Source organism: Urocitellus parryii, chromosome 4 (assembly GCF_045843805.1).
Source record: "Urocitellus parryii isolate mUroPar1 chromosome 4, mUroPar1.hap1, whole genome shotgun sequence".
Classification (NCBI taxonomy): domain Eukaryota; kingdom Metazoa; phylum Chordata; class Mammalia; order Rodentia; family Sciuridae; genus Urocitellus; species Urocitellus parryii.
Window position 1 is genome coordinate 154,118,143 of NC_135534.1, and position 27,524 is coordinate 154,145,666.

A 27,524-nucleotide genomic window follows, 5' to 3' on the forward strand; every position below is an offset into this window, starting at 1 on the left:
TTGGAGGGAAATGGATGGCATTAGAGCAGATTATGCTAAGTGAAGCTAGTCAATCTTTAAAAAACAAATACCAAATGACTCCTTTGATATAAGGGGTGTAAACAAGGACAGGGTAGGGACGAAGAGCTTGAGAAGAATATTTACAGTAAACAGGGATGAGAGGTGGGAGGGAAAGGGAGTGAGAAGGGAAATTGCATGGAAATGGAAGGCGATCCTCAGGGTTATACAAAATGTCATATAAGAGGTAAGGAGGGGTAAGTCAAGAGAATACAAATGGAAGACATGATTTACAGTAGAAGGGGTAGAGAGAGAAAAGGGGAGGGGAGGGGAGGGGAGGGGAGGGGGGATAGTAGACAATAGGACAGACAGCAGAATACATCAGACACTAGAAAGGCAATATGTCAATCAATGGAAGGGTAACTGATGTGATACAGCAATTTGTATACGGGGTAAAAGCGGGAGTTCATAATCCACTTGAATCAAACCGTGTAATATGATGTATTAAGAACTATGTAATGTTATGAACGACCAATAAAAAAAAAAAAAAAAAAAATTAAACATTAGTTAAAGTAAGCCAAGCCATATTTCAATGAATAACATAATCATATTGAATTAGATGAAAATAATTAACCCAAGTAACTTTTGAATACATTATTAGAATTATTTATATTTATGCTAAAGTAAAGGAAGTTCAAATAAATATTGAACTCCAAATAAATGTCTAATTAGTAGATTCATTTTTTTTTCAGAGGCAATAGCACTTCTGAAACTATTATTTACATCAAAATTTGAACCAGTAAGCAAGTGCACTTTAGATAATGGGATCTAGTTTCTCATGTCAGATCAGGGGATTACAAATAAAGAAAGAACAAAAGAGCAAAATATCTGTGATGTTGTATAGGGGCTAGAGTTATGAATATAATCTGATTGTGTATTTTTGAATAACATGATATAGAAAAGGACACAGGTATGGGTAAGTGAATATATGTTTCAAAGATTGCTTAGGCTGGATAACTGAAAAGAATATCAAGATGCTACAGAGCATAGATTGGAAGGGTTTTAACAGATTGAAAATATGTTACAGTAGCAAAAAGAAATCACAGACAAGCTTTGGGGTACAGTAAGACTTCCACACAGGGTCCTTTATTATTGCATGGGAAGTGTTTTATTTCCAGATTACAAACCACCAAGTTTATATCATGTAATCTTTATTTCAGTAGAGCCCAAGAAAATAGTTTTTAGAGAGGTTATTTTTTTCCTTTGTTATATTTTACTGGTTACTGGAAATAATAAATGCATATTCTACATTTATGAATTCTAAAAATATTTTACAGCTAGGAATTTTTCTCACATATCATTATGCCAATATTTTATGCAATTCTACTGACAATCCCAGCAGAATTTTTAAGAACAAAGGAAACCACACCACAGGAATAGTTTCTTCTTTAGATGCTCTCCTTGCTTTCTTTAGTCTTTCAGTTACTATTTCTTTAGAGAGCAGATGCACAAATTGGTGGGTATAATTGGTCCAGCCAAAATCATGAGACCAAACCTCACCTACCACATTTTACAGTTATTGTGGTTAAGTGACCCTTTTCCCCCATCAAAGATCAATGAATACAGTTGAGGCTTTTGACTAATACTGTAGGCTAATTTTTAATAAAAATAATTAGCCAGGATAATAGGATAATTACTAACAAAATATGAATTTCGTGTCTGCTGCTCACTCTGGGGCATTTAGGGATGCTCATGAAATGCAAACTAAGCACATACAATTATGTGATTTTTGTCTGTCAATGTAAAAAATATGAGATAAGTAAAACATGTAAATAAGAAGTGGCTGGAGAATAAAAATTGCTTTGATGCAAATAATTATACAGGGTTCTAATACCAAGGAGAATCATTAGAACCATTGGAGTAGGTGTTTCCTAAAAGGTTGCAACTCAAGGTAATAGTTGAATGAACTAGAATTACCCAGGCAGGAAAGCAATGGAGGAAGAAAAAGCAACTTGTAGCAACCAGGTTGATAGTAAATATACCATAATATCTATTTTGAATCTGAGCTTTTCTATCAGCTTCTAATCTAAAACTATTGCTGATCAAAGAGTACAGCCCTCAAACTTTCTGAGATCAACTTTCTAATATATGATATATTATTAACAATGTAAATCTTTTTGTGACTTTTGTTTTTTTTTTAAAATGCCTGGCAACCTAGGTTCTAAACTCAATTGCTGCTCTACAACTATAAGAGAGTATGTACAGTCAATAGAGGAATGTAAAAACATTAAAACTACATGATTTTTATAAATAATCTTATTAAATTTTAGAGTCTTTATATTTTCCTATTGTCAGGCAAAGTTTTGTCTTCTCAATAAAATTTAATCTCAGATTTAGGTTTTTCTCTAATTTTTATCAGTCTTAAATTATTAATTCTTCATATTGTCTTGTGAATGTATTTAAGGGAATTCTTGTTGTATTTAAGGGAATGTATTGTGTGTCATTTATTGGTGTTAACAGCCTGAGGTATAGTATTATTTATAACTACTGATTATTTGGTTTTGGTTTAAAATTTTAAGTAAGTATGGAAGGCAAATATCTTCTCAAAGTTAACACTTATTACTGTACTTCATTTAGTAGTCAAATGACTAGAAAAATCCTAAGTGTGTTTCATCAAGATTTATCATCCTACTTCAGGGCACTAAAAATATGAAGAGAGAGCATTTCCTGGTTGTGTTAGGTGTCATGTTAAAACCAATTTTTGCATATGACTTCAAAGTTACTAGTCAGTGGACTTGAGTCCTCTGAGTCTCCATTTAAAGTCCAGCCCAAATAACACCTTGATTTTTGGCCTTGGTGACACCCTATGCAGAAAACACTATAGCCCTCCTGGGTTTCTGACCAAAAGAACTTGTAGATAGTAAAATGGGTGTTGTTTATGACACTGTATTTCTGTTAATTTATTACTTAGAATAACATAATGATCCACTCATAGATAAGTGTTTATCAAAAAACATCCACAATGTATTATCTGCTAACTACTTTTGTCCTCATTGATCTTATGAAGGATAGATGCTAAAATGCTAATGGATTTGAGAATTAGTTTGTAAATTAACATAACAATCTCTGGATGTTTCTTTTTAAGGTCAATAAGGGTAAATACTGTATCTCAAGTGTCTGGGCAATGTTTTATATTTCATGAATGTTTATAATATATTCAATTATGCTTACTTGAGTATTTAAACCTATTTTATGATTATTTAGTAATAAAAAAAAACAGTTAACAAGTGGTCACATCTACTTCCTACTAGGAATTTAATATACACAAATATTATATTATCCTCAAGTGGACTACAACTCATAAGCATGATTCATTACCTACCTAATAAATCCTTACTGAGCAATCTTCAGATGTTTCCAATCTTCACACTTTCAAAAACTACTTCATTATACTCTGATTTAGTCAGTTTTTTTTTTTTTTTTTTTTTTTTGCTGTGGTGACTAAAAGACCTGAGCAGAATTATTTTAAAGGAGAAAATTTTATTTGGGGACTCATGGTTTCAGAGGTCTCAGTCCATAGACAGCTGGCTCCATTCCTCAAGACTAGAGGTGAGGCAGAATATCATGGGAGAAGAGTGTGGTGGAGGGAAGCAGCTCAAATGACAGTCCAGAAGCAAAAAGAGAGACTCCACTTACCAGATACAAAATATATACCTCAAAGGCACACCTCCAATGACCCATATCCTCCAGCTATACCCTATTGGCCTTCAGTTACCACTCAATTAATCCTGTCAGGGGATTAACTCACCAATTGGATTAAGGACCACATAATACGATCATTTCTCCTCTAAACCTTGCATCCTCTCACAAATGAGGTTTTGGGGAATGCCTTATATCCATACCATAACATACTCCAAAATAATTATCTGATCTAAAAAAAAGTATCTGATTTTTTTCATGATTTAATTTAGAGTAAGTTTGAGCAACTTTTCATTTTGAATCCTCCTTAAATTTTTTGAGTACTGCCTAGACAATATTTTGTCCATTTTTCAATTATTTTTATTTATAAAAATGATTGGTGACAACACTCAAATGATGTATATTGGCAAAAGGAAAATTTTACCCATATATACATATAAAAATATATAAAATGTTTATTTTTTAGCTGTAGTTTAACATAATACCTTTATTTTATTTATTTATTTTTATGTGGTATTGAGGATCAAACCCAGGGCCTTGCACATACTAGGCAAGTACTCTACCACTGAGCCACAAACCCAGCCTGCCTATATATATCTTGTATATATTCTTTAACTTTGTTGAATACTGGTTACATAGAAATTTTCAAGTATTTTGTAATGCATTTTTCCTTTTTCTTAAGAGCTCTAGCTTTGTGTTTTATGTATCCTTCATTTTTCTCTTTTTAGCTAGGGGAATCAAATTGAACCTGAAAAATATTGAATGTGAGAAAGAAACTATATGTTAGAACAATACTACAAGAACCACATTAACAATGAATACATACAAATCTATAGAACTTTAAGGAATTTATATCATGAGAAACATATCTTCAAGTTTTCTTGACTTCATTTCTGTCTTGGTTTTAAAATTGGAATTCTCCAGAATCAAGTTCCAATCCATACTATTACTAATAGTGATTTTTTTGGTTATTTCTTACACTAAGAAAAATCAAGTTATAATAAGTAATCAGCAGTTTATACCATTTTAATGCAAGTAGTCAAAAACTGAGCTGCTAATCAACTAATAGGATGATGAGATAAGGAAAATGTCAGTAAAATAACCTTGCCCTTTGTATATCACTGGGGGATATTCAAAGCGCAGGCATACTTTAGTCTAGTCCCTGATGGGAGAGCATTCCAAGAAGAGTACAAGCAGGAAAACAAGTGTTCTGAGTTCTCATTTTCTAGAACAAAATCTTGATGGAGAGATTGGGTATTCAAAGTAAGATTTTGAAGTCTCATTTTTTTCTAACTATAGTCTTTCCTATGTTTAAGATGAAATCTAATATTAATAAATTCTGAGAAATTACAGGTAAAGGGGAAACATTAAACTTCATACAGTAAAGGATCTATTCATTTCATTGAGAATGTGGTGTGGCCTTCCTGGAAGCAAATCTAGGAAAAGCACAAGTTCTTTTGATACTCTTGCATGCTGTAACTAGAGTTCTCTGGATCACCTATGTGGCAGGAATAATAAATATCATTGAAATGAAAAATTTTCAGCAGTGCAAGGTTAGCACCTATATTCTAGCAATGTTCATAGGACCAGAAAGACAACTACAGCCTGTTTATGCACAGCCTCATTGGCACCATGAGCCATTGTCAGGAGAATAGCCAAAGTAAATCAATAGAGGATAAAGCAGATGCAGAGTAAATTAATAACAATGATAAATGTAGAAAACTGAATGCAACATACATGCTATAATTGCTGAGATGAAAAACAGTCAGAGAAGGAGCACTACCAGCCCCAGTGCTAAGCATGACCACACTCGCCTAAGGTTAATACACATTTATATTACAAACTTTTTAAATGACAAGATAGTACTTGTGCAAATATTAAGCAATTATTCTCCGACTTTATCTCTTCTTACTGGCTTTTCTTTCAAATATATTTGAATATTCTACAAGATAATTCATTGCCAACAGGGGTGGATATCATGGTAGGTGAGCAGTGAAAAGCACTTGAGTTTGAAAGCCTTAGTCTACAATATTACTCAGAATAAAACAGTGACAGAAATGAAAACTAGACAGCTTTAAGCATATCAAAACACTGCTGCAATGAGATAGAACTCTAATGAGGACGATGAGTCAGGAAGAAAGCAAGTAAGTATTAAAGACTGGCATCTCAGAAATGAAATGCCTTTTCCCTGCTCTATGGAGCTGTGCTAATGCCAGCATGTGGCAGTGGACTGTTGCCTGTGCCCCACAAGATGGGCCATGAGCACAAACCTCCAAATGCCTTTATATCAAGACATGTTATCCTTGCATTACAGTGAACCAAGACTACAATGCCAGAGATGACCCACTGGAGCCAGTATGAATGCTGATTAAAATACAGACGTGCCTACATATATATTTCCAATTATCTTCTTCCCCAATCCTGACCAATAACCTGTGTTAAGTTCTGAGCAAAAGAGATTTGTTGACTTGCTATGTTGCCTAAGATAATTTTTCTGCTACCTAAAATAATAGGGGCTCAAAACATAAATTTATATATGTTATAGAAAAACATATTAAAATATTTTAATTTCTGCAATGATGAGTTTGCAGTCTTGAAGGATGTGAAAATTGTGTAAATATAAAGCAAGCCAAGTAATTTTTTTTAGTCATTTGGGAAGAATCATTGTGAGACAAAACAGCAAGTGCTTCAGGCCAGGGAAGAGGAAGAAAAGGAGAAACAGGACTGAGATTCTAATATACCTCTTAGTGTCTAGAAGATTCTATTGGTCACATTATGAGGATAGATTAATGATCAAAGAAAGATCTACATTATTATCCTCACAGTAATTAATTATACATTAAACTAATTAGTTATATCTGCACCTGTTATTTGTGTGGCAGTCCCTCAAATAGTATACAAATGGTCCTGCGTAGATCTTCTCAAATGATATTTTTTTTCATTTATTCTATCTTTCTTCAAAAAACATTTATTGAGAATCAAATAATGTATGAGGTACTGAACAAGATGTAAAAGAGAATCAGCTTCTTCTCTCATAGGACTTACAGTCTACACTAAAGACACAGAGCAACTGAATACTTGCATGTATAAGTATACCTTTCAGCCATGTTAAGTGCTAATAAAGAAAACAAAGTTAACAAGTAGACAAATAAGAAGAGAATCTACCAGTGCTGGTAGTGGGAAGGACTTGATGGTTATGATGAACCTTTATGTTCCCTATTATACTGACATTTAAATTGAGACCTTGAAGGGCAGAATATTAACCATTTGAGTGAAATAGAAAAGAGAAAAATATTGGAAGTAGAAAGATCTGCATATATTTTATGACAATTTAAATTTCTTTCATTAATTATAAAGCCAATAGATTTAAAGAGATATTCATGATGGGCATTCTAGCCAGGTCTTCTTTATAGAAAAGTCTATGAGACACTTCTATTTGCATAAATATCCATCTGTATTTCTAAATTGGCACTAATTAAGTAATTATATATTTTGCTAGCTCAAGTTTAAAAATATTAAATATATTATACCTACTGGATTATACTAATGCCAGTTTACTTTGGAACTTCATAATGGGAAATGAGTATTATTTCAGAAAAAAAGTTTGAATAAAATGCTTTTTCAAATTAAGAAAGATTACATGTGATAATTAATTTGTTTTAGAAATTGCTACATATTCATGTAAGAGAAAAAAGTCAGAAATTAGAAACAAATTATTTAAAGTTAAATTTATACTTATGTTATTAAAAGTTCAGAGTGAAACACATTAGTTATGTATGTATTCAATATAAAATATATAAAATGTATATATTTTCATATAAAAGACAGGAAATAATTAAAATCAGAGCTGAAATCAATTCAATTGAAACATAAGAATTCAAAAAATTGACCAAATGAAAATTTGGTTCTTTGAAAAAACAAACAAAATTGATAAAACCTTAGCTATGCTAATGAGGAGAAAGGGAGAAAACTTGAATTACTAAAATGCATGATGAAAAAGGAAACATCACAATGTACACTACTGACATACAGAAATTAATTAGAAACCATTTTGAAAATTTATACTTCAATAAAATAGAAAATCTTGAAGACATCAACAAATTTCTAGAAAGATAGAACCTACTCAAACTGAATCAGGAGGACATACACAATTTTAACAAATCAATTTCAATTAATGAAATACAGGATCCCATTAAGTCTACCAACTAAGGAAAGCATTTGACAAAATACAGCACCACTTCATGTTGAAAACACTAGAAAAACTAGGATTGTAGAAAAATACCTCAACATTGTAAAAGCTATCTATACAAAAATTACAGACCAACATTATGCTAAATGGAGAAAATTTAAAGCATTCCCTCCAAAAATTGGAGCAAGACAAAAATGCCCTCTATTACCACTTCTACTTAGTCCTTGAAACTCTAGAGCAATTAGGAAAAAAAAATAAAGGATATAAATAAGAAAAGTAGAACTCAAACTATCACTCTTTGCCTATGACATGATTCTATATTTAGAAGATCCAAACAATTCCACCAGAAAATGAATTCAGTAAAGTAGCAGGATATAAAATCAATACCCATAAATCAAATACATTTCTATACATCAGTGATCAATCAAAATAGCCTCAAAAAGAAAAAAAACTACTTGTAAATCAACAATATAGGTGAAAGACTTCTAAAATAAAAGTTACAGAACACTAAAGAAAAAAATTGAAGATGGAAAGATCTTTTATACTCTTGAATAGAATTAACATTGTCAAAATGGCCATACTACCAAAAGCACTATATAGATTTAATGCAATTACTATTAAAAGCCCAACGACATTCTTCATAGAAATAGAAAAAGCAATCATGAAATTCATTTGAAAAAATAAGAGACCCAGCATAGCCAAATCAATCCTTACAAAAAAAAAAGTGAAGCAGGAGGCATCACAATACCAGATCTTAAACAATACTACAGAGCCATAGTAACAAAAAATGGCATGGTATCGGCACCAAAACAGACATGTAGATCAATGGTACAGAATAGAAGACATATAAACAAATCCACATAAATAAATATGTCATACTAGCCAAAGGCACCACAAACATTCATTGAAGAAAAGAGCCTCTTCAACAAATGGGGCTGCGAAAACTGGAAATCCATACATAGCAAAATGAAATTAATCCTCTATCTCTTACCATGCATAAAATGCAACTCAAAGTAGATCAAAGACTTAGGCACTAGACCAGAGACCTTTTGCCTAATAGAAGAAAAAGTAAGGCCCAAATCCTTACCATGTTGTTCTAGGATCTGACTTCCTTAATCAAGACCCCCAAAGTGCAAGAAGTTAAATCAATAATCAAGCATTTCTACAACTTACAGATACAGAGACAACTTTATTAAAAATCCTGTTTTCAAAGGAAAATATGGTCCATAAGCCCATGAAAATATATTTAGCAATAAAAATACAAATTAAAATTAGAGTGAGATACTACTTTATATCCAGGGAGTGTTAAATTTAAAAAGATTTGCAATACTTATTTTCAAGGAGGATATAAAACTACTAAAACACACATGCTTGTGACTGTGCAAAATGATATAAACTTTTAGAGATCAGAATGATTTCTTTCTTTTTTCTTTTTTTTTTTTTTGTAAAATTAAAGAAACTTCTATCCGGAGGCTCAGAAATTCTACACTCTTACTGTAACTTACATGTGAGTCCTCTCAGTAATTTTATTGATAATAGCTCTGAACTATAAATAAGCAAAAGTTCCATGAGAAAGAGAATTCAAAACAAGCCATTGTATATCTGTCAAATATTGCTTATACATAGATGCTGCTCAATAACTGGAAACAAATAAGAAACCCAGTACCAACACAACACAACGGAAGAACCTCAAATTGGTTCTAACCTCAAATGCTACGATATACAATTGTATTTCCATAGGGAATCTTTTTCCATCCTTTCAGTCTATTTGTGTCTTTACTGGTACAGTGAGTTTCTCATAATTTCCACGTTTTTGAGATTTTTTTCTTTTAGATGTATTTAGCAAGTTCACATTTTTTAATTATGGAATTTAACTATATTCATATTTGAAGTTATAGGTAAGTTAAGACTGTTTTGGTAACTATCTTTTGCTTATTTTGAATATTTTTTAAAAATATTTTTTAGTTATGGTTGACACAATAACTTTATTTATTTATTTATTTATTTATTTATTTATTTATTTATTCATTTATTTATTTATATGTGGTACTGAGGCTGGAACCCAGGGCCTCACACATGGTAGGTGTGCGCTCTACTGTTGAGCTACACTCCCAGCCCTATTTTGAATATTCTTTGGCTCTTTTCTTCTCTTTTGGTCATCATCATGGTTTGGTGACTTGTATCAATATTAATTGATTCTTTCCTATTTCTCTTTTGTGTATCTGCTTTTCTCTTTGGTTGTAGTCCTTCATGTTTTCATAATGGTAGTTATCTTTTGCTTATGGCTGTAGGACTTTCCTAAGTATCCTTTTAAAGCTGATCCGCTTGTGATTAAATCTCTGTTTTTGCTTAGTTTTGGAATTTATTTGTTGTTGTTTTTGTTTTATTTTGTTTTTATATTTTGGTGCTGAGAGGCAAACCCAAGATTTTGCCAATAGTAAGCAAAAATTCTACTGCTGAACCAAAACACCCGCTGGCTTGGAGTGTTTTTATTCCTTCTTAATTTCTGAAGGATAACATCTCTGGGTTGAGTACTCTTGGTTTGCTTTTTTTTTCTTTCTGAATTGACAATACATTATTTTGTTTCAACCTGGTTTGTAATATTCTACTGAGAATTCTACTGGTAGTATAATAAGATATATAAATGTGACTTATCTCTTGATTTTAGATTTCTTTGTCTTGCACTTTTAAGAGTTTGAGTAATATAATATCTTCCTGCTCATGTCTATTTTGGGTTCTATAGTCTTCCTGTACCTGAATATCCATATATTTCCCAAGATTGGGGCATTTGGAAGTATTGTTTCATTGAATAGAATTCATATAGTTTTTTCTCTGCTTTGTCTTTAGGGAAACCCTAAAGTTAAATGTTTATTACTTAATGATGTCTCATACCTCAGAGACTTATTCTTTTTTAAAGAAAATATTTTATTATTTTTTATTTTTTCTGAGATATTTCAAAAGACTTGTCTTCAAGTTTAGATATTGTTTCTTTTTCTTAATTTAGTCTGCTGACTTTCAACTTTATTTTTTATTGACATATTGACTTCTTTATTTAAAAGATTTCTGTTGGTTATCTTTTTTAATTATCTCTTTCTGAATTTCTCATTCACATTGTGAATTATTTGTTGTTGAAACTCATTGCACTTCCTTATTACAATTTTTTGAATTAATATCAAGACATTTCATTAATATCCTTTTGGGAGAGGATCTGCTGTTAAAGAGTGATTTTGTTTCTTTGGATATGTCATGTTACCTTATTTACTTGGTGTCTTTATGTGAAGATTTTCACATCTGGTGGATTAATTATCTCTAACATTTTTGTATGGTGGTTTTCAGAGTAAACAACTTTCTCCTAAAGATGTATCTTAGGTTATCAGTTTAGAAGTTTATGTTGGTTTTGGTTTTCTTGGATTGCTGCTGTCCCTAGGTATATTTCTGGCTGCAAATGATTGCTTTGGGAGTGATTTGGGAGGAGCTATGCTTGAATACACAATTTTCTAGGACTCACATAAGGGAGAGGCTACTTTAGTTGCTCACTCAGTTGTGTCATATACATAGTAAGGTAACTGAACGGCCAACTGAACAACTTCTCTGGCAATTGCTGCAGAGGTACTAGAGATATTGGGTAAGGAGGATATTGTACAGAGAATATTTTCTGTATAAAAGCAGAGATTGTGGTGCCTGTGCTTTTGGGCCAAGAGATAGTGGAAGGATATTGGTATATGGCAGCATAGTTTCATAACTAGGTGGCACTGTGGAGCAGCAGCCTGAGCTCTGATGTTTGAGGGAAAACAGTGGAAATTTCTTATCTGAAGCCAAGCTGTGATGAAGACAGGTAGCTTCCCTAACTCAGCTCCAAGCCTGGGATGATTATTGACTCTCACAGATTGTGGACTCTCATCATCACTCTCATCTGTAGTGATGATGCCCACTAGGACTCTATCCTTCAAACATTGTTCGGCAATGGCCAAATTGTTAGCAACATGGTTACCAGTATGATTTATTCCACTCAACATAAAGCTATTTAATTTTTGTTCTAATTCTTCTTTGTGAAGAAGGTAAGTACTGGTTACATGATTTTGGCCATCTTTGTGAAGTATTTTTTTTCTTGAAAAGAGAAAAAAGTCATTGAGGGCAGCTTGTGAACTATCAAATATTTTGAGGAATATGTAAGTATAAGAAGTTAGAGGTAGGGATGATGATAGAGGTTAAGGAGTACTCAGAAAAGTGGAGTGACAACTGTCATCATATACTTCATCAAAAATATTGAGGATGAAAATTATAGCTAATATTAATAGTGTCATGAATGTATGTCAGACCGTGTATTAACTACCTTTGGTAACTCATCCCATATGAAGTTCATAACACCTCTATAAAATAGCAGCATTAGCTACAAGAATAAGATTGAGAATTAGATTCTGCGTAAGTAAGTTACCTAAAGTCAGGTACCAGAAATTGGAAAATTTAGAATCTGAATTTCAGACTTTTGTTAATGTGGTAGAGCTACCGAACTACTCCATAATTGATGATGACTATAAGAATAAAAATGAATGAGACCAAAGATAACTAAACAATTATCTTTGAAAGAGAAGTTTGAGAATACTTATGAGAACAGAAACTTAATGATAAATAATTTGAGATGTTAATAAGCAGTAGATAGTGTGGAGAGTAATGAAAAATCCAGCACTGAAATAGATGGCTTATTTTAATGGGTTAACAGTGGAATGAAGAATATATATCATATTATCTCTCTTCCTCTCCCTCTCCCTCTCTCTCTCTCTCTGGATTAAAGAAACTAGAAAATCACTGTGTGTTAAGAGAATCCTTTTACATTTGTGGTGTAAGTGTTTTGTGGGTCATTGACTCAGAAATGAAAGCTGAGACAATTGAATTGCAATTTATGTTCATTGATGCATCACTAGGAAATGACCTAAATTAGATAGCCCTTGTTAAAACTAATTAGATACATGACATTAAAGAAAGTGAAATGTTAAAATACAAGCAGAAATCAAAAAGTATTACATTAATCTTGTAAAAAACAATACTTGTTTTGTTTAAGTAGTATAGTTATTTGTAAATTTTAACTTTATTGCTTCCTGGCACACAAACATAATTTAAAAAATCTGAGAATATTCTTTTTTTTTTCTCATGGTATTGGGGATTTAACCCAGAAGTGCTCTACTACTGCGTTATATTACTAGCCCTATATTTTTATTTTTGAGACAATGTTCACTGAATTGTAGAGGCTAGCTTCAAAATTGGATCCTTCTACATTAGTCTCCTGAATCATTGGGATTATAGGAATGTTCCACCATGCCTGGCTATATTCATATATTCTTAAAAAGAAGCCTTGCAGAATGATTTGAAAATTAAAAGAAAATAGCTAGATCCTTGATGTTATTTTTCTTCATTCAAGGCATTAGTAATTTTATAGCAAAATGTTATAATCATAGTAACATTCCCAGCATGTCTGATTGAGATCCCCCATTTGGGCACTTTGAGTACATTTGTATAACTGATATTTTGATAGGAGATTCTAATTAATTTGACAATATTATTCAACTTTGAAAGAACTAAAGGTATTAGAATATAAGATGGGACATGGGTGTGTTTTGCAATTTACAATTGACATAACTCATATAGGTTGAAGGAAATTTTGTTATTATATTTATAACTTATTTTTTCTAATGGACAGAAGTACTTTTTGATGCTGGGGTTAGCTGCCATTTAATTAAAGAACACAGTCCTCTACTCTAATACACTGAAATAAATTTTAACAGAGTGAATATACATATCTCAAGAATGCATTCATCTATAAACGCACACATAGAACACACATTGTTTGCCTGTGGACAGGGTTTTGGGAAAGGTACAAACCCCAGACACTCTTCCTTTTTCTATATGTACTCATGTGACCAAGATACCAACAAAGAAATAAGAGCAGAAATAAATTATGCACTCACTTTAGGTCTCCCTCTACTCACAGAAAAATATTTTTTGGGGTGTTGCCTTCTCCTTTCCCCTACCTCTTCCTCCTCCTTCTCTTTTTTCTTCCATCTACAGTTGCCCAATTCTGACCATGGTGAAGAACACAGCCATTCTGGGGAGAGCAGAGCAATAATTTGGAAAAAAAAATATGCCCTGAATGACCTCATTAAACAGTGCTTCCTTTGTTAGACTAGATTTGTCAAACTGTTATAGAAGGGAAAGAAATAATAATAAATATTATTTAGGCCACTGTATTGTTCTCAACTGGATCAGAATTGCATGGGAATTTGATTGAAATGCATTTGTTTTGCCAATCCCAACACTACAGGTGACATCCACATGCAAAATTGAAAGTATGCACTGATACCTACCACCAAGAAAGCATAATTAGGAAGTATTGTTAGCTGTGATAACTGAGTAATATTTTTGGAAAGGACTAAAATTATTAAATAAAAAAATCAATGCTCCACTTTCCCTTATTAATATACACAAGTTAGGCAAAGAAATTCCTCTCCCTGTGCTTTTAATACTCTTGTTCAACCTCATTGCACAGACAGCCACTGTTAGCAATTGGCATCTCCTTTTCGCAACTCATAAAAATACATAAACACTCTATGTATTACACATATATACAAGGGTACATATTTTTACATAATGGAATAATATGATACATAATATTAATTATATATTTTTTTCATTTATAAAAATATCATGAAGTTTCATAATTCAGTAAATATAGATCTGTCTCATTTTTTTTGGAAGTTATGCCTGTATTTTAATTTTTCCTCTACAATAATATAGTCATTTATCATGGTAAGTTAAATTGTTGTCAATATTTTTTTCATTACAAAATGTGTTTTAATGAATGATATGTAGGTGTGTAAATATGTTTTTATGTACTCATGTTACTAATTATATTGCCGGAATCCTAGAAGAATTATTATTCTGCCTAAAGGAAGCAAAATTCATCATAAATTTTCCCTCCAAAATGTTTGCACCACAAATAATACATGAGAACCTCCTCCTTAACTCTCATCAAATATTAGGTCCTTATCTTTAGCATATGATTAAAAATAGTTCTTGCAGTTGGGCCAGAACAGATATAAAAGTAATATCTTTAAGTGCAAAATTCTCAGGAAAATAAACACATCCACTCAGATGAAATAAAGTAGGATAATTAAGACTAATAGTGCATATCATTATTGATATATATTTAATTTTTTTATATTCTGGACAATGAATGTATTTTCTTCTTATCCTTTAAAATATATTTAGCATAGATTTTCTCTTTTGTTTATATTGTTCCCTCTAGAAGCATCAGATGGTGCAATCTGGATTTATAACATCACAATAATTGAAATATGATTATATCTGAATTACCTCAACAATTACCAAGGCTTGAATTCAGTTATTTTCACTAACATAAGAAGAGAGGACAGTCATAAAAATAAACAATATATCTCCTGTTGTTCATGGCACTGAACCAAATTCTACATAGCATGAAGTTAATACATAGGACATTACCTTTACTCTTAATGATTCCTGCTAAAATTTTGTAGAATAAAAATTAACTTGGAATAAAGAAATTGACTTTGGTTTAAAATAAGTTCATGTTTCTCCGATTTATTTTCTTTTCTTTTCTACTTCACCTTTTGTGGTTAGGGGGGTTGTGAGCAGAAGAATGGCTCTTTTAAGAAGGGCAAAAAAGAAATGAGTAGAAAATGACATCTAGTACAGTAAAGTTCTATAAAGTAAATGGGGCTTTAAAAGATGACACTTACCAAATCTGATATTCTCAGGGTCTGACTTACTAGAGTGGGAACACCTAGATGGAAAAGAGGCTAGTGAAAATGTGTGGAATAGAAATGAAACACATAGTGTATCACTGCAGAAATCAGTCCAATAATAAATATCCCATGAAATGCAGCTTTGTCACTTAGACATCAAAAGCCTTTATAACAAGTGGCAAGTTCTTTAAAGAAAATGGAAGCAAATCCCTAATACAGAGTGTTGTTCAATTTAAAAATTTATAAGTTCCTATGATTCCTCACACAAAAGTAATACGGTGCAAAACAACACCAAATTACCATTCTGCCCTCATGCTATGCCTGAGGAGTCCATTACTGGTAGGAAGACAGGTTTCAAATGATATCAGAGAAATGTATAGAGCAAATGTGCATGCAGCATTTCCAGTTGTGCTTGTTTAATTAGATGCCAGCAACAGCAGCAAACAATAGTAAAGTACGCATGGAAAAAGAGTGTTAATGAGATTCAAACAAATTGGATATCACTGTTGGACTGCAGATAAAAGAAAAGCCCCAGTATATCTGCATTTTAATCAGTCTGATCACAGTTTTGATGAATGTGCCAAAGGGATTGTTCTTTGCTCTGTTTTCTCAGTGAGTGAAAGGCAACAAAAGGAGCAGTTTTGATTCTCACACTTCCTGACAGATGAGTCATGTGGGATTAATATTGGAATTCATTAAAGCTAGAATACTAAGGATCGTAGTTTACTTAATATATGCATTCCCATTTTATAAATGTGACACTTAGGAATCTGGTTATCTACTCTATTCACTTTGGCAATTGGGTAGACCTGAGGATGCACACATGATATGAATAAATGTATTTGCACATATAAACACATATAGCATAATGCATGCAGCTTTTACAGAAAATATTCTGAACCACACAAACACACACACACACACACACACACACACACAAAAGGATTAATTTTGGTTTCCTTAAATATAAGTTAGAGTTCTCAAATACAGCCATTATATAACCACGTGTTATCCAAGTCTCTACAATTACAATTATTAAGAAGAAAAATACTCTATTAGCTGTGTATTTACTAATGATCCAACTACTTAAAATTAGTCTTCAATTAAATTCCACTTACCATAGAATACATTCCAGCTGAGTATTATCTGTCAATTTTTCCCTCTGAATATTAGGTATGCAAAAGATTCGGCTTTGAACTACAAGGATATTATAAAATGAAAGGAAGTTTAGGTTACAATCTTGAATAAAATGAAAGAATTAATTAAGTTGAGAACTGCTTAAATGATCTATAAGTCATTAACAATGGAATATTTCTGGAAATTGGGAAGGAACTCCTTCCTGGTGCACTTTCTTCTATCCACATAGGGTTCCTTACTCTTCCTGAAGCCCAAACTTCCTGTCTCAGGATCTTTGCACCTATTGTTTTCTCTGCCTGGAATTCTCCATCTTAGCTCTTTCCATAGCTGGTCCATTTTATGTTTCTCACCCAAAGTCAGGTGTTCTCTCAGCAGAGGCCTAGATATCTTACTTAAATTACTGTTCCCCATCTATCACTGCATCATGTAAATTTCTTCTTAGAACTCATGGATAGCAGAAAGTCTCTCACTTATCTGTTCATCAATTGATTATTTATTCACATGAATGTAGGCTGCACATGCTAAGAGTAAAAGCTACAGCAATAGAGGTAAATAATGACCTTGGTAGACTCTTTGGAAACCACAAAACATAAAAAAAAAAAAACTGTAAACCTGGAAATAAGTCAAGTGAAAATTTAGAGAAAGCCAATAATCTAACAAAGAAAAATAAATGAGTAGAGAAAGCCAATAAACTAAGAAAGAAACAAAATGTGTGAAACTAAACAAATAAGAATGTCTAAGAGTTGTTGCATAACATGGGTCTAACATAGATGCAATAGTATAAATGTGGTGTCCATCTAAAACACATATGTTTAAATCCTGTCCCTCAAGGTGAAAGTATTAGAAAAAAGGACTCTTAAGATCCTGATGGTTTTATCCTCATGATTAGGATTAGTACATTTATGAAAAAAGCTCCCCCGAAAAACTAGTTGGTCTTTTCCATCTTCCTCATGGGTCCAGCAAAAAATGCCCTAGGAAGTCCACTCTCACAAGACACTGGATGTGCTGGCAATGTGACCGCATGTCTCCTATCCTCCAGAATGTTGATAATTTTTTTTTTATTGTTTACATGCCACTCAGTCTACTGTATTTTGCTCTAACCCAAATGAATTAAGACAATAGACAAAATTGGAATGTCAAAAGGAAAAGTAGGAAGGACCAAGGCAGGAAAAACAGAATTGAAAAAAATTATGGCCACATAATGAGTATACATGTTCCAAATTTATAATAGGCACCAAAGTAAGAATTCTAAAACCCAGAACACCAAACAGTATAAAAATCAAAATTTATATGCACATATAAACATACACACACTTGCACACACACGTATACTTGTGTACAATATAACCAAAGAGTAAAATTTAAGTCTATTTTAAAAAATAAAAATAGATACATTACATATGCACAAACAGATTTGAAGAGGTGAAAATTTCTCATCAAATACCATGAAAGGCAGAAAACACAGGAGCAGCATTTTTAAGGCATTGACAGAAAAACTAACAAGAACCAAGAAGAAATTAACAACCCAGAATCCTGTACACAGAGAAAGTTGCAAAAAATTTTTCAAAATAAATAAGAAAAAATTTTCACCCCAAAACATACAAACGGAGGCAATCCATTTCTAGCTTTGTTAGTTTTCTTTCAAGTTGCATCAAGTTATCACAAAGTTATTTAAAATAACACAATTTTGTTTTCTCACAATTTCCATGACTCAGTATTCTAGGATGGCCTAAATAAATGAGTACATATTTTTTGTCACACAGGATATTAATATTGTGTGTTTATATACAAGTACATATGTATATATGTGTATAGATATTTTGGTACAAGATTAATACAAATGCATTTTATTATCTTATATAAAGAATTATTTTTTTTCCAAATTTACCTTTTTTGTTGTTATTGTGTGTGTGTGTGTGTATGTATGTATGTATGTATATATATACATATATTGCATGACAGTGAAGATCCAATGACTCTAGTATAGTTTAGGGCACAGTTTGATTGAAACTAAGATGGTGGCAGTTTTATATATCAATGCTTTCATATTTTTCAATGCTTTCAAATTTTAGTTCAATTTAAACAGAACAAAATTGATATTGTTTTAAGAAAAATTTTGAACTTGCAGTGCCTCTGAAAAGATTTCAGAAATTCTATAGTTCTGTAGAACTTACTTTAAGAACCACTGTTTTATTTTTATGAATAAATTACATCTGAGCAGGTTGTATTCTCTGAAGAAATAATTTTCCCCTCTGTTTCTAAATTAACCCCCATAGACAGAGTGATCATATGTCTTTGTTTTCCTGAGATTTAACTTGTTCATTTATGTTAATTTACCATTTTTATGAGGATTCATATTCTTAAAAGTGTTCTAGGTTAGAAAATGTACTATATGCTTATCATCTATGATAGACATTACTTATATGAATAAACACATTGTATGAAATACATATTCTGCAGAAGAGATACTAGACTGTCCTCCATAAAGATGTGTTTGTTCCCAAGTAAAACTTTATGTGGGATTAGACCAGACTATACACATGCATTCCAACTGTAGACTTCAGGTCTATATAGCTGATGCAAAATTATTAGAGTCTGAAAATGTATGTGTGTATCATGCATTCTTTGGAAATTGAATATATTTTACAGATAAATATTTTTAAAATACATAACCTTTTTCATTTTAGACATATGCTTTCATTTCTATAATCATCAAAGAAAAAATAATAGCAATTAAGCCATGACTTGACATTGACTGTAAGCAAAACCCCACTTTCAGAGATGTCAAAACTGAATAAATATTGATATTAATATTGATGAAATGTAATATTTTTGTTCTTCATAATAAAATACAAATTAAGTAACATGATAGTTATTGAAGACCAAGATAATTTGCTCTTTATGAGTACCTTTATAATTATGCTGAATGTGCTGTATTTGTATTAACTTATCAATGGTCCTGTGGAGGTCAACATAGTCCATCCATTATACAATCATTTAGCAAGTTAGGAAGCTTTGCAGTGGATCTTTAAAACATTCATCATTTTTAGATCTTATATGTTTCTAATTTTTAAACAATTTTATATATTACAATGTCTGATTCAGTTTTGTAGAAGTGCTCTCAGCACAATTGTTTTATTAATTTGCTTAACAACTCCCTGATTTATAGTGAATGCATTATGGTGCCAAATTCCTTCTCAGAGTTAATGCTCACCTACTTTGATTTATGAATACTTTTTTGATAATCTATTAAGGTTTATAGAAATAATTCTATAACAATGATTATGGGGGAAATTATTTTTAATAATTCAGTATTTTTTCCTAATTAAAATTATATGCAATTGCTCTTAAGCCTGAAATTGAGTTTAATGCATATATGAAGAATAAGATTTTACAAAATCTGTAATGAATTTATAGCTAAATGGTTAGAAATTTGCGAGAGATGCCATATCCTTCTTGAACTATAGTCTTATTTGTAGCATTCTCATGTGTAATATTCTTAGGCATGAAAGAAATATAGAAGTAGAATCATGTTAGTTAGACTATCTTCAGTCATCAAGTTTTCTGAATTTTTATTTAGAACTTGCAATATCACCATTAGATGCTATTTAAGTTTTGAACAAGAAGACAGACATTCAAGTAAAAAAATATATATATATCCTCATTTCTTCACTTACGTGGTTTAACTTACACTGTACTGAAATTGAAAACATTAAGATTGTTTGTTATAGCTTACTTTTTTTAGTGTGAATGAAACAAATTACAACAAAAAATAAGTTTCATATGACTGAAGCACATATATGTTTTTTAATTTTATAGAATCATATGCATATCTATCATATTTGTATGAATAATGACTATTTTAGTCAGCTTTTTCACTGCTGTGATTAAAAGACTGTTTGGGGCCCTACAGGTTAAGGGTCTCGGTCCATAGATGGCTGATTCCATTTCTCAGGGATCAAGAAGAGACAGAATCTAAAGCAGAAGAATGTGTCCGAGGAAAGTGGCTCAGGGCATTGCACCAAGAAACAGAGGGACAGACTCCATTTACCAGATACAAAATGTAAATCCTAAACACATGCCCCAAATGACTCACCTCTTTCAACCATATCCCATCTGCCATCAGTACCACACAGCTAATCCTTATCAGGGAATTAATTCACTGAGTGGGTTAAGGCTCTTAAATAATTTTTAATATTTTCTTACAAATATTATTTTTGTGTTTTTTCAGTAATTATTTGTTATGTCCCAAACATACTTCTATGACTATTTTTAAACAGTTGTTAATGACTTCAAATATAAGAAAATAACATATTTATTATACTTGAAAAAATTAAATTGTCACATACAATTTGAAGCCCCTACTCCTTAAGATAAGGGTTTATGTCCCCACACATTAAGGATGAGTTATTGTCTTCTTTGACAAAGTGGAAGTGATGGTTATGCCAAGTTCCAAACCCCAAAGTTAATTGATTGGCAAATCCCATTATTTATATTTTTGATAAATTTGTTTGTGGGACTCGGGGTCCGTATTTTTAGAAAACACAAGAACTCTGTGGAGAAAACTGAGCAGAGAGAAATAAACACATTTTTGGGCTGGGTATATAGTTCAGTTGGTACAGTGCTTACCTTGCATGCACAAGGCCCTGGGTTCCATCCCCAGCACCAAAAAAAAAAAAAAAAAAAAAAAAAAAAGAGAAATAAACACATTTTTGACAGGCCTGGTGATAACCACTGTATATGTGTGTGTGTGTGTGTGTGTGTGTGTGTGTGTCTGTGTTTGGTGAGAACATTCAAGATCTACTCTCTTAGCAAATGTCAAATATGCAAGATAGTATTATTAGCTATAATCACCTTGTTGTATATTAGATCTCCAAAATTTTTTGCTGTTTTTACTGAAGTTGGTACCCTTTGACCAACATTTCCACATTTTACCCCACCACTGTGCTACTGATAGAAGTAGCACAATTTTTATCAGTTGACATTTTTTTTGAATTCCAAAAATAAATAAGATTCTACAATATTTGTCTTTCTGTGCCAAACTTATTTCTCTCTTGGTATAATGTCCTCAAGTTTATCTATGCTTTTGTAAGTGACAAGATTTGGAGATTTTGGTAACTAAACAGTATTCTATTATATCTGTAAGTACATATAAGTATTACATTTTCTTTATTCATTCATCTGTTGTCAGATACTTAGATTGTTTCCATGTTTGGATTGTCATGAATAATACTATTATGAATATGGCAGTGCAAATAACTCTTAGAGATACTGACATAATTTCCTTTGGGTTTATATCCAGAAATAGAGTTGTTGCATTTTAAGGTTTTAATTACTTAATGCATTTCTGTACTGTTTTCACAATGGTTATACTGATTTACCTTCCGATCAATAGTGCACAAGGAATGCCTTCTCTAAATATTTGAATAACAGCTATCCTAACAAGAGTGAGGTGACTTTTCATTGCAATTTTTATTTGCACATTCTTGATATTAAAGACATTGAACACATTTTCAAATAACAATGGAGAATTTAGATGTCTTATTTGCAAAAGTGACATTCAAAACTTTTGCCCAATTTATTATATTTTTTTTTCTGTTGAGATACATAAGTGGTTGATATAATTTGGATATCAATTCCTCCTAATATATATATATATATATATATATATATATATATATTACTGATAATTTCCCTTTCTGTAGTTTGCTTTTCATTAATTTGCATATCTTAATTGCATCATCTGTGCAGAAGCTCTTTAGTTTAATGCAGTCTCATTTGTTCTGTGCTTCTGCTGTCTGTACTTTTGTTATCAAACAAACAAACAAACAAACTAACAAAAAAACATAGCTAAGACCAAAGTTGAGGAGTATTTTTCCTATGCTCTTTTTTAGGAATTTTATGGTTTCAGATATTAAATTTAAGTCTTACTGCAACTTGAGTTAATTTTTCTGAATAGTATAAAGTGTCTAATTTCATTCTTTTCCACATGGATATTCAGTTTTCACAACACCATTTATTGAAGAGACAGTCCTTTTTAAATTGTGTATTCTTGGTGTCTTTGTTAATATTGTTTGATAATGCAAGTGTGAGCTACTGGTCTGTATATCTTATATCAGCACCATACTTGTTTAATTAATGTGGTTTTGTGATATAATTTGAAAGCAGAGAGTGTGGTGTTTCTAGATTTGTTCTTTTCAAGATTACTTTGGTTCATCTCAGTTTTTGTTGTTATTACATAGAAATATGAAGATCATATTTTATATTTCTTTAAAAAATGAAATTTGGGGAAGGATTACATTGAATCTGTAAATGATTTTTAATTGTATGGAGGTTTTAACAAGATTAATTATTCCAATTCATGAGCATGAAATATATTTTGATATACTCATGTCTTCTATTTCTTTCAACAATATTTTATCATTTTATCATATGAATTTATACTTCAGTATGTCTATTTTAACTAATTTTTATGCTATTGCAAATGGGATTTCTTTCAATTCTTTTTTAGATAGTTTTGTACTAGCATATAGATACAAAACTAATTTTGTATGTTTACTTTATATCACACAATTTTAAAATATAAGTCTTAACAGTTTTGGGTATAGTATTTAGAGTTTTCTGCATGTGAGGAAATCAACATATAGAGATAATTCAACCTTTTCCTTTCTGACTGGATGTCCTTTCTTTCTTGTTCTCAGCGAGGCCAGGCCAGGATTTCTTGGGCACCTTTTCTTGCTCCTGATTGTAGAGGAAAAGCTTTTAACTTTTCACCATAGAATATCATGTTAGCTGTAAACTTCTGATATGTGACTTTTTATAGGTTTCCCTACATTACCTCTATATCTAATTTGCTGAGAATTTTTATGAAGGAAAAAATGTTAAATTTTTGTCAAATGCTATTTTTTGTTTTATATGTCCATTGAAGTGATAATATATTTTCTTCCCCTTCACTTCTATTGGTCTGCATATGTTGAACCATGCTTGAATACCTAGGATGAATCCCACTTGATCATGGAGAACAATCATATTAATGTGGTGTTGAATTTTGCATTTCGTTGAGTATTGGCCTTTTGTTCAGAATGTTTGTATCTATTTTCATCCAGTATTATTGACCTATAATTTTATTTTCTTACACTTTACTTGCCTAGGTTTAATATCAGGATAAAGGTGACCTCTTAAAACGAGTTTAGAAGTGTTCTATTCAGTTTGTTTGAAATAGCTTGAGAAGGATTGATTCAAATTCTATAAATGTTGGTAGAATTCACCAGTGAATCCATTTGATACTGTGTTTTACTTTGTTGGGTGATTTTTGGTGAGTAATTTGATCTCCTTAGTCATTAATGATTCTGATTTTCAGTTTACACTTGATTCAGTTGGTAGATTGTATGTATCTATGATTTGTGAGCATGAATGAAAATCTTAATAGTGATTATGAAAGAAAGAATACTTATACATAGGTAGAAAAGGAGAAGAAGATTTCTCATAAGAATGCAGTTGCTCCATGACAACCATCATCTACTGCCCAGAGCAGGGGTCAGATGGTATTGATGGGGTGCTTATAAAGCTGTGGCCTTCTGCCTCTTGTGACAGTCAATGTCACAGGTTCAGGTATAGTAAAGGTCAGTGGGCCAGAGGTGAATCGAGTAAGGATATAAAGGAGACAACCCCTACTATGGGCTGGCAGCACCACAGCATTCTTAACAGGTGACCCATAGTGGTCCTCTTTACTATCCATTCCAGGAGACCAGTATATTCCAACTTAGAGGTCCTATTCCCTGGAGGTTGAACACATATGAGTTGGGCAGGGAAAAGAAGATTAATTTCCCTTTTTCCCACAGGGCCCTGCAAATATAGGCTTCACTAGGTATATGTATGTGTGTTTCTTATAATCACTATCTTGATTATGGAAAGATTTGCATGAATGTATTCCTTTGTCAAACTTACCAACTTGTACACTCTTTAAATATGTGCATTTTTTGTAAGTCAGGCATACTCCAAAAAAAGCTGTGAAATAAAATTCAGTAATAGTAAAAAAAAAAAAACAGGTTAGTTTAATGTCAATTGATATACTTGCATGTAAATATCTGGTTTATATGTAATTTGGAAAACAATAGTATTTTCACAAACTTCTAAGCAAACAATGAGTAGAGCTCATTGAGAACTCATGGAGCAAAGAGTGGTTCTGCAGCTGTCACAAGCATAGTGCAGGAAATAACTGTTTTCCCATAAGGTATCCACTTGTTAATACAAAATAATGAATTTACAAGATTACTTTGTGTTTGTATCAGACGACATATAAAGCTCCACTGGTGTCATTTCAAATCATTAAAGGAGATTTTCTGGCTGGAATATTGATTAAACTAGAAAGACATAACTAAATGAAAAGAACTTGTGGTTAATTTTAAACAAGTAATCAGAAATATTTATTTTTCTGATAATTAAAGACACTAAACTCATATTGTTTCTTCCTCTTACCTACTTATCAGTCAGAATAAATAAGTTAATATTAGTAGAATTCATTTTTTTAACTCTTCTGTCTCTTTCTGTAAGGATGTTTCTTTAGGATAAAAGGCCAGGAAATTCATTCGTTAGAGTAACTTTAGAATTAAACTAATATTGTTGTGGTTGGCCATAGGAGAAACTTTGCTGTCTTTCTCTTGCTTTGGCCACCAAAGGAGATAAAGTTATGGAATAAAAGGAGATACTCGCAAAAAAGATTTACAACAGTGAGTAAAGATTGCTTGACATGACAGTAATAACAAGAGAGAAATATATATACATATATATATATTTGTATATGTCTATATAAACATGTATATACATATTTACATGTAGATACACATGTCTCCTATTACATGTAGATACACATGTCTCCTATGTCATATATACATATATGTGCGTGTGTGTGTGTGTGTGTATATATATATATATATATATATATATATATATATATTTGCAGATGTCTCTCTTTAAATTAATAATAAATTCATAAGGTATTCATATAAAAGTGAAAAGGATTATCCTTTCAGCAGTGTGTCAGATGATTTGGGAATAGAAACTATAATTTATTTTCACAGTGAGAATTTTAACATTTATTATATGTACTAAAAACAGTTTTCAAAATAAAGCATGAATGAAAAAAGTAAGGCAGCATTAGAATCTTCTGTAATTTAGTGTTTTACTTCGCAGAGGAGTCAACAGGAGTGATACACCAGAAATAGAATGGGTGAAAACCACTTGCTTAATACCCTAATCCAAAGGAAAGAAAAGAGCAAAACTAAAACAAAAAAACTTGGTGTGAATGCAGTGCCTCTCTTCATGAAGCAGATGTGTTCTGAAGAGGGTATTTATGCTTAAAGACCTCCAGTTCTTCCAAGATAATACATCTAAAAGAAATTCTTTTCTAATCCTCCTCAATGGTAAAGGGGAATTTATTGGTACATTAACACTACATTCTGGGTATTGTACTAGATAAAGAAATTCAAAATATTTGATGTGATCTCTAATGCTATGATTAAATAACAAGACTCTTTGATTGAATTACTGATTCCCATATTATTATAGAATCACAATGAGATGATTGCCTAAACATTATTGTGCTATATAGTTTTCAAAACTGTTTCAGTAATATTTGGATACAAACTACACAAAATAAAAAATGAGATTATATTAGTAATAATACATTTATAACTTTATTCTGTGTTTGATATTTCATCTTTTTAAAACATTTACTTTTTTGTGAAACATGCATAGATTTTTTTCTTTTGTCCTTTCTTCAAACAGGGCATTCTAAAATTCTAACTAGACTGAGGCAAATTGTCTAAGCAAAATTATAACAGCTTCTCTTCTTAGGGCTCATACCTTTAATATTTCACTGGATCATAAAATAGAAGATCAAAGTAAAAATCAGTGAAGCTCACGTAAATGTCAGAATTGGTTCTCCTTGTTAACATGAGAAAATGAGCAAACTTGCATGATGTTATCAGCAGGACAGTAATTTAAATGCTACTTATGACTGCCTATATAATCAAACGAATATGAATGATGCAATCATATTTTATCTGAACACCTTTCATATTTGTAAATCCATACGCAAAGAGGTCACATGTTTTAATGTTCCAAAAATGTCATATTAAATGTGCATTTTATAACATATAAAATCTTATTTTACTTAACATCCTACTGAAATTGAGGTTTAACACATTATTTATATTGACAAGTGTTCCCTGCAAAGATAAGAAAGCAATGACCTGTGACTACCCTATCAGAAACTCTAAGGGGCCTAATGTGATAGTGCATGCCTGTGGTATATTTCACTAAGTGACTAGGGAGGCTAAGACAGGAGGACTGCAAGTTTGAGGCCAGAGAGCCTCAGCATCTCAATAATATTCTGAACAACTTAGTGAGAACCTGTCTGAAAATTTAAAAATAAAATTAAAATTACTGGGGATGTAACTCAGTAGTAAGCATCTCTGGGTTCAATTGCCAGTACCAGAAAAAGTAAAAATGATTCTCTAAGCCTATGTTTAAGTTATTGTATATCAATTAAATCACCTGTTCCACTGAATAAGAGTATAGCATTCATCTCATAAAGTGATCAATTAATTAAAAAAACCTAAAAGCTTGATATTTTTCCCCAAGTTAATTAAAGGCATATTTACTTTGAATAGCAGAAACTCTTAATTTCAGGTTTTGATGTTGTGATAATCCAGAATGAAGTCATC